The sequence below is a fragment of the Heterodontus francisci genome, unplaced genomic scaffold (genome assembly GCF_036365525.1).
Source record: "Heterodontus francisci isolate sHetFra1 unplaced genomic scaffold, sHetFra1.hap1 HAP1_SCAFFOLD_221, whole genome shotgun sequence".
Taxonomy (NCBI): Eukaryota; Metazoa; Chordata; class Chondrichthyes; order Heterodontiformes; family Heterodontidae; genus Heterodontus; species Heterodontus francisci.
The window spans coordinates 798,425-809,759 of NW_027141485.1; positions in this window are offsets into that span (position 1 = coordinate 798,425).

Genomic DNA, 11,335 nt, shown 5'->3' on the forward strand with positions numbered 1-11,335 from the left:
AGCATAGCTCCAGCAACCTCTGTCCATTTTCGTTCATCTTGCCAATCCCCTGGTGCCCTATGCACATTGGCAAAGCTGTGTAGTCAGTACCCAAGCTTGTGTTGAAGTCTCCTAGAAGGTACAGTCCCTCAGTGCTGGGAATTCTACTGATGGCAGTGTCAAGTGTCACATAGAATTGATCCCTGACATCTGGGGTGGAGGTGAGTGTCGGGACATAGATGCACATGAGATTAACTGGGCCCACACTTGTTGACAAGTGAAGAGTAAGAAGTCTCTCTGAGCCGACTGTGGGTGGTTCACTCATCTGAAGTAACGTTTATTTTACTGTGAAACCCACTCCATGCTCACGAGTTGCCTCTTGGGCTTTCCCCTGCCAGAAGAAGGTGTAGTGTTTCTCTTTGAGGGATCCACTTTGAACGAGTCTAGTTTCTTGCAGCACAGCAATGTCCACATTGAGCCTTGTGAGTTCCTTGTCGATCACAGCTGTCTTGTGTGTGTCATCAACCTGCAGAAGGTTGTCGGTAAGGCCAGGACACATGGTCCTTACATTCCAGCTTGTGATGCGAAGGACTGGTGTCTTCTTTGTTGAGTTTGTTTTTCTTGGTGCATAGATTATCGATCCGCCTTTTGAGAGATGACTCTCTAAGCTCCAAGCACCCATTGAAGCAAGCAGGTCGTGGCAGGACAGCACCTAACTGACTGGGGGCTGCCCAGCTTGGAGTGAATGGTAGCTATCCAATGAGACACTAAGAGCTCTCCCACTGTCCGAAGTAACCCCTGGCGCTCATACTCTACACCAATTGAATGAGAGCTTATAATCAGTAACTGTTTATTCCCGGGTTGTGCTCATGTTTAACCACGAAGCTGGAGTGTCCTCTCTAGGGCACAGGCCTGGGCAAATAGTATGGAGACCCTGAGCATCAGGACCCCCTCTCAGCATTGCTCGTATTGTCCAAAGGAAAGGAAAAACCAGTACTGTTTGTTACCAGTTCTGCTGTAGGAGTTGCTGGAAAACTGCCTGATAAGTCACAGGTAACCGCCTCCAGGACTCCACTCCGGATTTACTGTCCAGGTTTACTGCCTCAGCCTTCTTATTTATTTATTTAGAGACACAGTACTGAAACAGGCCCTTCCAGCCCACCGAGTCTGTACCGACCATCAACCACCCATTTATACTAATCCTACATTAATCCCCTATTCCTACCACATCCCCTCAATTCCCCTACCACCTACCTACACGAGGGGCAATTAACAATGGCAAATTTATCTATCAACCTGCAAGTCTTTTGGCTGTGGGAGGAAAACAGAGCACCCGGCAGAAACCCACGCAGTCACAGGGAGAACTTGCAAACTCTGCACAGGCAGTACCCAGAATCGAACGCGGGTCACTACAGGTGTGAGGCTGCGGTGCTAACCACTGCGCCACTGTGTCTTCTCGCGACACCCCTTGAGAAGTGAGACTTTTTGCCCAGAGATGGGGCTCTGTTTCTTGGCATCAGGGTGGAACCACACACCAGTGGGCCTGTATGACATGCACAAGGATATCACACACTGCCCCATCTCTGGTACAGATCAGAGTCAGACACTGAACAGATTGCAACCCACAAGGACATCACAACCTTCCTGCTCTCTGGGACAGGTCAGTGTGATACATCAAACAAACAGCACCCCACAGGGACCTCATAAATGCCACGTCCCTGTGACAGATCAAGGTCAGACACTGCAAATATTGCAACCACAGGAACATCACAAATTGCCCCATCCCTCGGACAGCTCGGGGTCTGACATTGAACATATTGCAACAACAAGGACATTACTGTATAACTCCCTCCATTCGGAAAAACAAGCATTCACCCTACTTTTTACCCAGCAGCCAATTTTGGATCCACACTGCCACTGCTCCTTTAATCCCATCTGCTTGAATTTTGTTAGCAAGTCATGGAGAGATGCAAAACTGAAACAGCCCCTACGGCCCACTGAGTCTGTGCTGACCAACCACCACCCATTTATAGTAATCCGACACCAATCCCATATTCCCTACCACATCCCCACCATTCTCTTACCTACACTAGGAGCAATTTACAACAGCCAATTTACCTATCAACCTGCAGTCTTTGCTTGTGGGAGGAAACCGGAGCACCCAGCAGAAACACACACAGTCACAGGGAGAACTTGCAAACTCTGCACAGGCAGTACCCAGAACTGAACCTGGGTTGCGAGAGCTGTGAGGTTGCAGTGCCAACCACTGTGCCATTGTGCTGCCCCAAGTCTAGTTTATGGTACCTTTTCAAACACAATTTTGATGTCCAGACACGTACCATCAACCTCACCACCCTCGTCAACTCTCTCTGAAACTTCATCAAAGAAATTAATTCATTAATTATTTCAGACACAATCTTCTGTTAACCAATCTGTGCTGGCTGTCGTTTATTAGCCCATGTTCTACCAAGTGACAGTTAATTTCCTCCTGGATAATTGTCTCTAAAAGTTTCCCCACCACCGACATTAGACTAATTGGTCTGTCGTTCCTGGGTTTATCTCTCTTTTTAAACAGGGCTGTAATATTCACAATCCTTGCAGACTTATCTTTTAATTCTGGAAAGTCTATTGCAGACAATCACTTTGGGCATGACTTTAATCAATTAAAGCAACAGGATACTTGATTAATAAGTCCAGAACTTTTATTGAGAGTAAAATAGTACTTAATAATTGAAAGTAAAATTATACTTAACAAACTTGGGGAATATAACTTTACAGCTCTGGGGACTGGTCGAGCTTGGTCTCAGAGTGTCACGGTCCTCTTTGTCCAGTCTAGATCCCTCATCAGGTGGAGAACTTGGTCGATGATCTGAGCCTTTACCCCTGAGGTTTTCCAGTGTTCCTGCACACTGAAACCTTACAAGCTCCCTACTTTTAACCCCTGGATGGCCATCACACCACCATGTAAAATAATAATTGGTCCTAACTGTTGCTAGGTACATTTAATTAGTTCTTAATAATGTCTTCCACTAACAGCCACCTGTCCTCAGAATCTCAGACATGAGTACAATGGAGTGGTTTCACACTGTCTCCCAATCTGATCTGAAACAAGTTTCCTGTTCATTAAATCAAGACTCTTGAAGGTCACGATGTACCATACCATGGGTTTTATCAGGGGTCCGAGAAAGGTCCATTGTTTGAATAAATTTAGCTGAAACTGCCCTTTCCCACAAAGACACAGAAACTCACAGTAATTAGATTGAACAAACTTTAAATGAAAACCCATTCTCTCTAAAATGTTTATTGATTCATTAATTATAACTCAATCAAGATTCATTACTTTTACAATCATCTGTTTCAGGATGGGTAGCTACTCATTAATTATGCAGGATATAAACATTAGTACTGAACACAAAATGGTTCCTTTGGTCATGTGTTAATTATAAAATGGCTTTCGTAACGTTGTTAGTTATGACAATGGATACATGATAAAAATGGTCAAGTTAAACGAAGATCGAACTACCCAATCTTACCTCCATCCTCCAGTCCTCTGGCATCATTCCCATATTCAAGGAGGATTGAAAGATTGTGGTTCGAGTCTCCGCTATTTCCACCCTTACTTCCCTCAGCAACCCAGGATGCAGCCCATCCAGACCGGGTGACTTTTCTACTGTGAGCACTGCTAACCTTGCAATTGTCTCCTCTTTATCTATTTTCATCCCCTCCAAATTCTCCACTTCCTCCTCCTTTGCTGTGACATTTGCAGTACCCGTTTGTTTTGTGACAGATGAAATGTACTTAATTAGTACATCAGCCACACCCTCTGCCTCCACAGGATCTCCTAATTGACCCACCCTTTCATTGACTGTCCATATGTTGGGAAAAGACTTCAGTGTTCCCAGTTATGTGACCTGCTAATCTTTTCTCATACAGCTTGCTGATCTCTTTTCCTTTTTCAGCTCTCCTCTGCACTTTCTGTATTCTGCTTGTTTCTCTACTGCATATGAGTCCTCACATGATTTCTCAGTGAATGGTTTTTGAACTATTTTGTAAAAGGATTTAGTTTTGTAAATTTCTCCTTAGCTCCCCTCATGGTCAGGCAGAAAGTTTAACTGCTGTGTTTTTAAACAGCAACAGCTTTATTTGAAAAGCCATTGGGACAGGATTCCGGGTTTTAATCCAGTCACAAATCTGGTTCTGATGTCTTGTGGCTCCAGCTGTCACATGACCTGTCAGAGGATGACCTCATAATTGACCCAGTCATGGAGCTGTGGGTTGATGTTTAAATTGTTTCAAAATAATTTTCCAGAAGGACAATCAAAATGAATCGATATATAAAAGGTAGATTTTGTGAATTTGTGCTCCCAGTGGAAATTCCTGCAGAGTCTGCTGGTTTTCATATCCCCAATTCCCCACAGGAAGCTCTGTGCTCGGAGTCTGTATTCATTACATCAACATTATACAGAATCATTTCATGGGAGACCCCAGTGTGAATTGTAGACAGGTGGGTCAGTTTTAACTTTCAAAGTAACACAGAAGTAAAATACTGCTGATACTGGAAATCTGAAATAAAAACAAAAAATGCTGGAAATACTCAGCAGGTCTGGCAGCATCTGTGGAGAGAGAAACAGAGTTCACGTTTCAGATCTGTGACCTTTCATCAGAACTGAGCTGAAATTTTCTGAGGGACTGCGATTGTGGAATCAATTTCAGGGTCAAAGACATTGTACTTGGTAAGGATAGGAAGATGGAGATTATTAAGTACAGTGCAAAAATATAGATGCTTTCACATTATTTTAATCAAAATTGATTTAAACTTTGTGCTCATGAATCCTATCTTTTGATCACAATGACACTGATAACAATGGAAAAAGCAAGACTTGCATTTCACGACCACAGGACATTGCAAAGCCTTTTACAGCCAATGAAGGAAGGACTTTTCAAGTGTAGTCACTCAACAGTACAATTGAGTACCCGACAATAAAGATGTACAAGATTCTCACCACACAACTGCCAGACAATGACCATCCCAAACAAGAGAGAATCTAACCATCTCCCTTTGACATTCAATGGCATTACCATCGCTGAATCCCCCACTCTCAACAACCTGGAGGTTACCATTGAGCAGAAACTGAACTGCAGTAGCCATATAAATATTATGGCTACAAGAGCAGGTCAGAGACTAGGAATCCTGCGGCAAGTAACTCACCTCCTGACTCCCCAAAGCCTGTACATTAGTCAGGGGTATGATGGAATACTCTCCACTTGTCTGGCTGGGTGCAGCTCCAACAATACTCAAAAAACTCAACAGGACAAAGCAGCCCGCTTGATTGGCACCCCATTTACAACATTCATGCCCTCCATCACTGGCACACAGTGGCAGCAGTGTGTACCATCCACAAGATGCACTGCAGCAATGCGCCAAGGCTCCTGAGACAGCACCTTCCAAACCCGCGACCTTTATCACCTAGAAGGACAAGGGCAGTAGATGCATGGGAACACCACAACCTGCAAGTTCCCCTCCAAGCCACACACCATCCTGAATTGTAACTGTATCACCGTTCCTTCACTGTTGCTGGGTCAAAATCCTGGAACTCTCTTCATAACCGCGAGAACCGCGTTTGGGAACTGGAGCTGGAGCTGGATGAACTTCGGATCATTCGGGAGGCGGAGGAGGTTATTGAGAGGAGTTATGGGGAGGTAGTCACACCTCAGGTAAAAGAAGTAGGTAGATGGGTTACCGTCAGGGGAAGGAGAGGGAACCAGCAGGCAGTGCAGGGATCCCCTGTGGCCGTTTCCCTCAACAACAGGTATACCGTTTTGGATACTGTTGCGGGGGACGACTTACCAGGGGTAAGCAATGGGGTACAGATATCAGGCACAGAGTCTGTCCCTGTTGCTCAGAAGGGAAGGGGGAAGAGGAGCAGAACATTAGTCATTGGGGACTCCATAGTTAGGGGAACAGATAGGAGGTTCTATGGGAACGAGAGAGACTCACGGTTGGTATGTTGCCTCCCAGGTGCCAGGGTTCGTGATGTCTCGGATCGTGTTTTTGGGATCCTTAATGGGGAGGGGGAGCAGCCCCAAGTCGTGGTCCACATAGGCACCAACGACATAGGTAGGAAGAGAGATGGGGATTTAAGACAGAAATTTAGGGAGCTAGGGTGGAAGCTTAGAGCGAGAACAAACAGAGTTGTTATCTCTGGGTTGTTGCCCGTGCCACGTGATAGCGAAGCGAGGAATAGGGAGAGAGAGGAGTTGAACACGTGGCTGCAGGGATGGTGCAGGAGGGAGGGTTTTGGTTTCCTGGATAATTGGGGCTCTTTCTGGGGTAGGTGGGACCTCTACAAACAGGATGGTCTTCACCTGAACCAGAGGGGTACCAATATCCTGGGGGGGAGGTTTGCTAGTGCTCTTCGGGGGGGTTTAAACTAATTCAGCAGGGGAATGGGAACCTAAATTGTGGTGCCAGTGTACAGGATGTTGAGAGTAGTGAGGTCAGGGATATGGTTACAAGGACGCAAGAGGGCACTGGCAAGCAAGAACCTGGTTTAAAGTGTGTCTATTTCAACGCCAGGAGCATCCGGAATAAGGTGGGTGAGCTTGCAGCATGGGTTGGTACCTGGGATCTCGATGTAGTGGCCATTTCGGAGACATGGGTAGAGCAGGGGCAGGAATGGATGTTGCAGATTCCGGGATTTAGATGTTTCAGTAAGAACAGAGAAGATGGTAAAAGAGGGGGGGGGGGTGTGGCATTGTTAATCAAGGAGAGTATTACAGCGACAGAAAGGACGTTTGAGGACTCGGCTACTGAGGTAGTATGGGCTGAGGTTAGAAACAGGAGAGGTGAGGTTACCCCGTTGGGAGTCTTTTATAGACCTCCGAATAGTTCCAGAGATGTAGAGGAAAGGATAGCGAAGATGATTCTCGACAGGGGTGAGAGTAACAGGGTAGTTGTTATGGGGGACTTTAACTTTCCAAATATCGACTGGAAGTACTATAGTTCGAGTACTTTAGATGGGTCTGTTTTTGTCCAGTGTGTGCAGGAGGGTTTTCTGACACAGTATGTAGACAGGCCAACCAGGGGCGATGCCACATTGGATTTGGTACTGGGAAATGAACCCGGCCAGGTGTTAGATTTAGATGTAGGTGAGCACTTTGGTGATAGTGATCACAATTCGGTTAGGTTTACCTTAGCGATGGGCAGGGACAGGTATATACCGCAGGGCAAGAATTATAACTGGGGGAAAGGAAATTATGATGCGATTAGGCAAGATTTAGGATGCGTAGGATGGGGAAGGAAACTGCAGGGGATGGGAACAATCGAAATGTGGAGCTTATTCAAGGAGCAGCTACTGCGTGTCCTTGATAAGTATGTACCTGTGAGGCAGGGAGGAAGTTGTCGTGCGAGGGAGCCGTGGTTTACTAAAGAAGTTGAAGCGCTTGTCAAGAGGAAGAAGAAGGCTTTTGTTCGGATGAGACGTGAAGGCTCAGTTAGGGCGCTTGAGAGCTACAAGCTAGCCAGGAAGGATCTAAAGGGAGAGCTAAGAAGAGCAAGGAGAGGACACGAGAAGTCATTGGTGGATCGGATCAGGGAAAACCCTAAGGCTTTCTATAGGTATATCAGGAATAAAAGAATGACTAGAGTTAGATTAGGGCCAATCAAGGATAGTAGTGGGAAGTTGTGTGTGGAATCAGAGGAGATAGGGGAAGTGTTAAATGAATATTTTGCGTCAGTATTTACAGTAGAGAAAGAAAATGTTGTTGAGAATACTGAGATTCAGGCTACGAGGCTAGATGGGATTGAGGTTCACAAGGAGGAGGTGTTATCAATTTTGGAAAGTGTGAAAATAGATAAGTCCCCTGGGCCAGATGGGATTTATCCTAGGATTCTCTGGGAAGCTAGGGAGGAGATTGCAGAGCCTTTGTCCTTGATCTTTATGTCGTCATTGTCGACAGGAATAGTGCCGGAAGACTGGAGGATTGCAAATGTTGTCCCCTTGTTCAAGAAGGGGAGTAGAGACAGCCCTGGTAATTATAGACCTGTGAGCCTTACTTCGGTTGTGGGTAAAATGTTGGAAAAGTTTATAAGAGACAGGATTTATAATCATCTTGAAAAGAATAAGTACATTAGAGATAGTCAGCACGGTTTTGTGACGGGTAGGTCGTGCCTCACAAACCTTATTGAGTTTTTCGAGAAGGTGACCAAACAGGTGGATGAGGGTAAAGCAGTGGATGTGGTGTATATGGATTTCAGTAAGGCGTTTGATAAGGTTCCCCACGGTAGGCTATTGCAGAAAATACGCAAGTATGGGGTTGAAGGTGATTTAGAGCTTTGGATCAGAAATTGGCTAGCTGAAAGAAGACAGAGGGTGGTGGTTGATGGCAAATGTTCATCCTGGAGTTTAGTTACTAGTGGTGTACCGCAAGGATCTGTTTTGGGGCCACTGCTGTTTGTCATTTTTATAAATGACCTGGAAGAGGGTGTAGAAGGGTGGGTTAGTAAATTTGCAGATGACACTAAGGTCGGTGGAGTTGTGGATAGTGCCGAAGGATGTTGTCGGGTACAGAGAGACATAGATAGGCTGCAGAGCTGGGCTGAGAGATGGCAAATGGAGTTTAATGCGGAAAAGTGTGAGGTGATTCACTTTGGAAGGAGTAACAGGAATGCAGAGTACTGGGCTAATGGGAGGATTCTTGGTACTGTAGATGAACAGAGAGATCTTGGTGTCCAGGTGCATAAATCCCTGAGGGTTGCTAACCAGGTTAATAGGGCTGTTAAGAAGGCATATGGTGTGTTAGCTTTTATTAGTAGGGGGGTCGAGTTTCGGAGCCACGATGTCATGCTGCAGCTGTACAAAACTCTGGTGAGACCGCACCTGGAGTATTGCGTGCAGTTCTGGTCACCGCATTATAGGAAGGATGTGGAAGCTATGGAAAGGGTGCAGAGGAGATTTACTAGGATGTTGCCTGGTATGGAGGGAAGGTCTTACGAGGAAAGGCTGAGGGACTTGAGGTTGTTTTCGTTGGAGAGAAGGAGGAGGAGAGGTGACTTAATAGAGACATATAAGATAATCAGAGGGTTAGATAGGGTGGATAGTGAGCGTCTTTTTCCTCGGATGGTGATGGCAAACACGAGGGGACATAGCTTCAAGTTGAGGGGTGATAGATATCAGACAGATGTGAGAGGTAGTTTCTTTACTCAGAGAGTAGTAAGGGCGTGGAACGCCCTGCCTGCGGCAGTAGTAGATTCGCCAACTTTAAGGGCATTTAAGTGGACATTGGATAGACACATGGATGAAAATGGAATAGTGTAGGTCAGATGGTTTCACAGGGCGGCGCAACATCGAGGGCCGAAGGGCCTGTACTGCGCTGTAATGTTCTAAATCTAAATTCTAAATCTAAATCTAAATAACAGCAGCACATGGACTGCAGTGGTTCAAGAAGGCAGCTCAGCACCACCTTCTCAAGGCAATTAGGGATGGATAATAAATGCTGGCCCAGCCAGCGACACCCACCTCCCATGAATGAATTAAAAAAATGATAATATCCTGTAATCCTCCAAAGTAGAAAATACAGATGGAAATGAAAAATAATAAAACACAGTCAGCATGGATTTCATAAAGAAAGACTTGATTAACCTTAACTTTGAAAAATCAACAGCAAGAGTAATATAGCAGATGTAGAAGAGTTTAAGTTAATAAAGCCTCATCCATTTATGTGCTTGAACCATCAAATTGTGGGTGAACAAACAAGCACACGAACTGACAGAGCTGGGTGTTGTTCTTTCTAAATTACCCTAAAGTAGGGTGTTATTGAGTTAAAGCTTCAGGTTGCTGCAACCAGAATAGCCATTGTCCACGATCAGTTTTACTGTTATAAATAAAGGGTGGAACATTCATTGTGAATCTATAGAAACAGTCTGGTCCTGCACACTGCAGACACATCCACTTCATCACCAACCAGCTCTCCTATAATTGGTGCAGTTATTTGACTTTTCCCCATTCGCTCCATGGAATTACTTTTAAAAGATTTTAAATTACAAGCAGTTTTGTTAATGTTCAGCCTTTGAGAAGAAATCATTCCCTGGCCACAGTGGAGAGAGTATTAAATATCTAACTGTAGACTACCAGGTAACACAGTGAAAGCTGATCAGCTAATCTATAATTACTTACTTTTCTTACTTTTGCTCTTGCTATTCGGTTTTTCATCATTTTCAGCTCCTGACTCCGGATATTATTGTGATTAAATGTGAAAAGATGCACTGTGTCTCAGCCCCGGTATATTGACTCTTTCTCTGTACAGTGCTGTATACACTCAGATACTGACACTGTCTCTCCCTCCCTCAACTTTCCTGCCCTGACGGTGCAGAAAGCGCTGCTCAAAGTTACACATTCTGACTGTTTGCAGTTGATTAGTGAGAGATTATTAACGTATCCTCCTGCAGCGCTGCCTCGGTTAATAACAGCAGATCGAAGTCACATTTCAGGTACAGAAACAGACGCATCAATTATTCACTCTTTCCCAGAGTTAGTGAGGCCGGGACAAGCAGCAACATTCCGGCCCCACACTCTGCAATTACCCAGCACCAGCAGAAAGCAGTGAATACAGATTCAATCAGTGGGTTAATGTCCATTACATGGATGCAAGATTCCACAGCCCAGGACAAACATCCCCATCCACCGAGAACAAGCTCAGGAAAACCCGGGGGAGTTAATATCCCAATCACTGAGCATTCCAGTAACATTGAACATTTCCTGAACTGAGTGAACCTTTCAAAGTACAGAAGTGAGGACGAGGTCAAAAAGGTCTGAACAGTTGAGGTGACTGAGTGGTTTCAGCTTCTCTGTTCAGGTTGCAGCTTTCACTGGAGGCATGTGTTTAAATCCCACTTCTGACAACTTGATTTTCAGTTACTTTGCAGAGCTTCCTTGAAGGTTTGAGGCAGAGTAAATACTGAGGAACTGTTTCTAACTGCTGAAAGGTCAATAACCGAATGTTATAGATTTAAGGTGACTCACAAAACCAGAAGGAACTTGAGGAAAAATTCCTTTCTGCGACATGTGGTTAGGATTTCAGTTATGTGGATAGATTGGAGAAGCTGGGGTTGTTCTCTTTAGAGAGGAGATTTGATAGAGGTGTTCACAATCATGAGGGGTCGTGACAGACCCGATAGAGAGAAACTGTTGGTAGAAGGATTGAGATTCAGGTAAAAGCTGTAGCTCAGTCGGTCACACTCACCTCGAAATCACAAGCTTCTGGGTTCAGATTTCACAGCTGACACTCCAGTACAGCACTGAGGGTGTTGAAGGTGCTGCCTTTCAGGTTTGATGTTAAACCAAGACCTGGTCTGCAT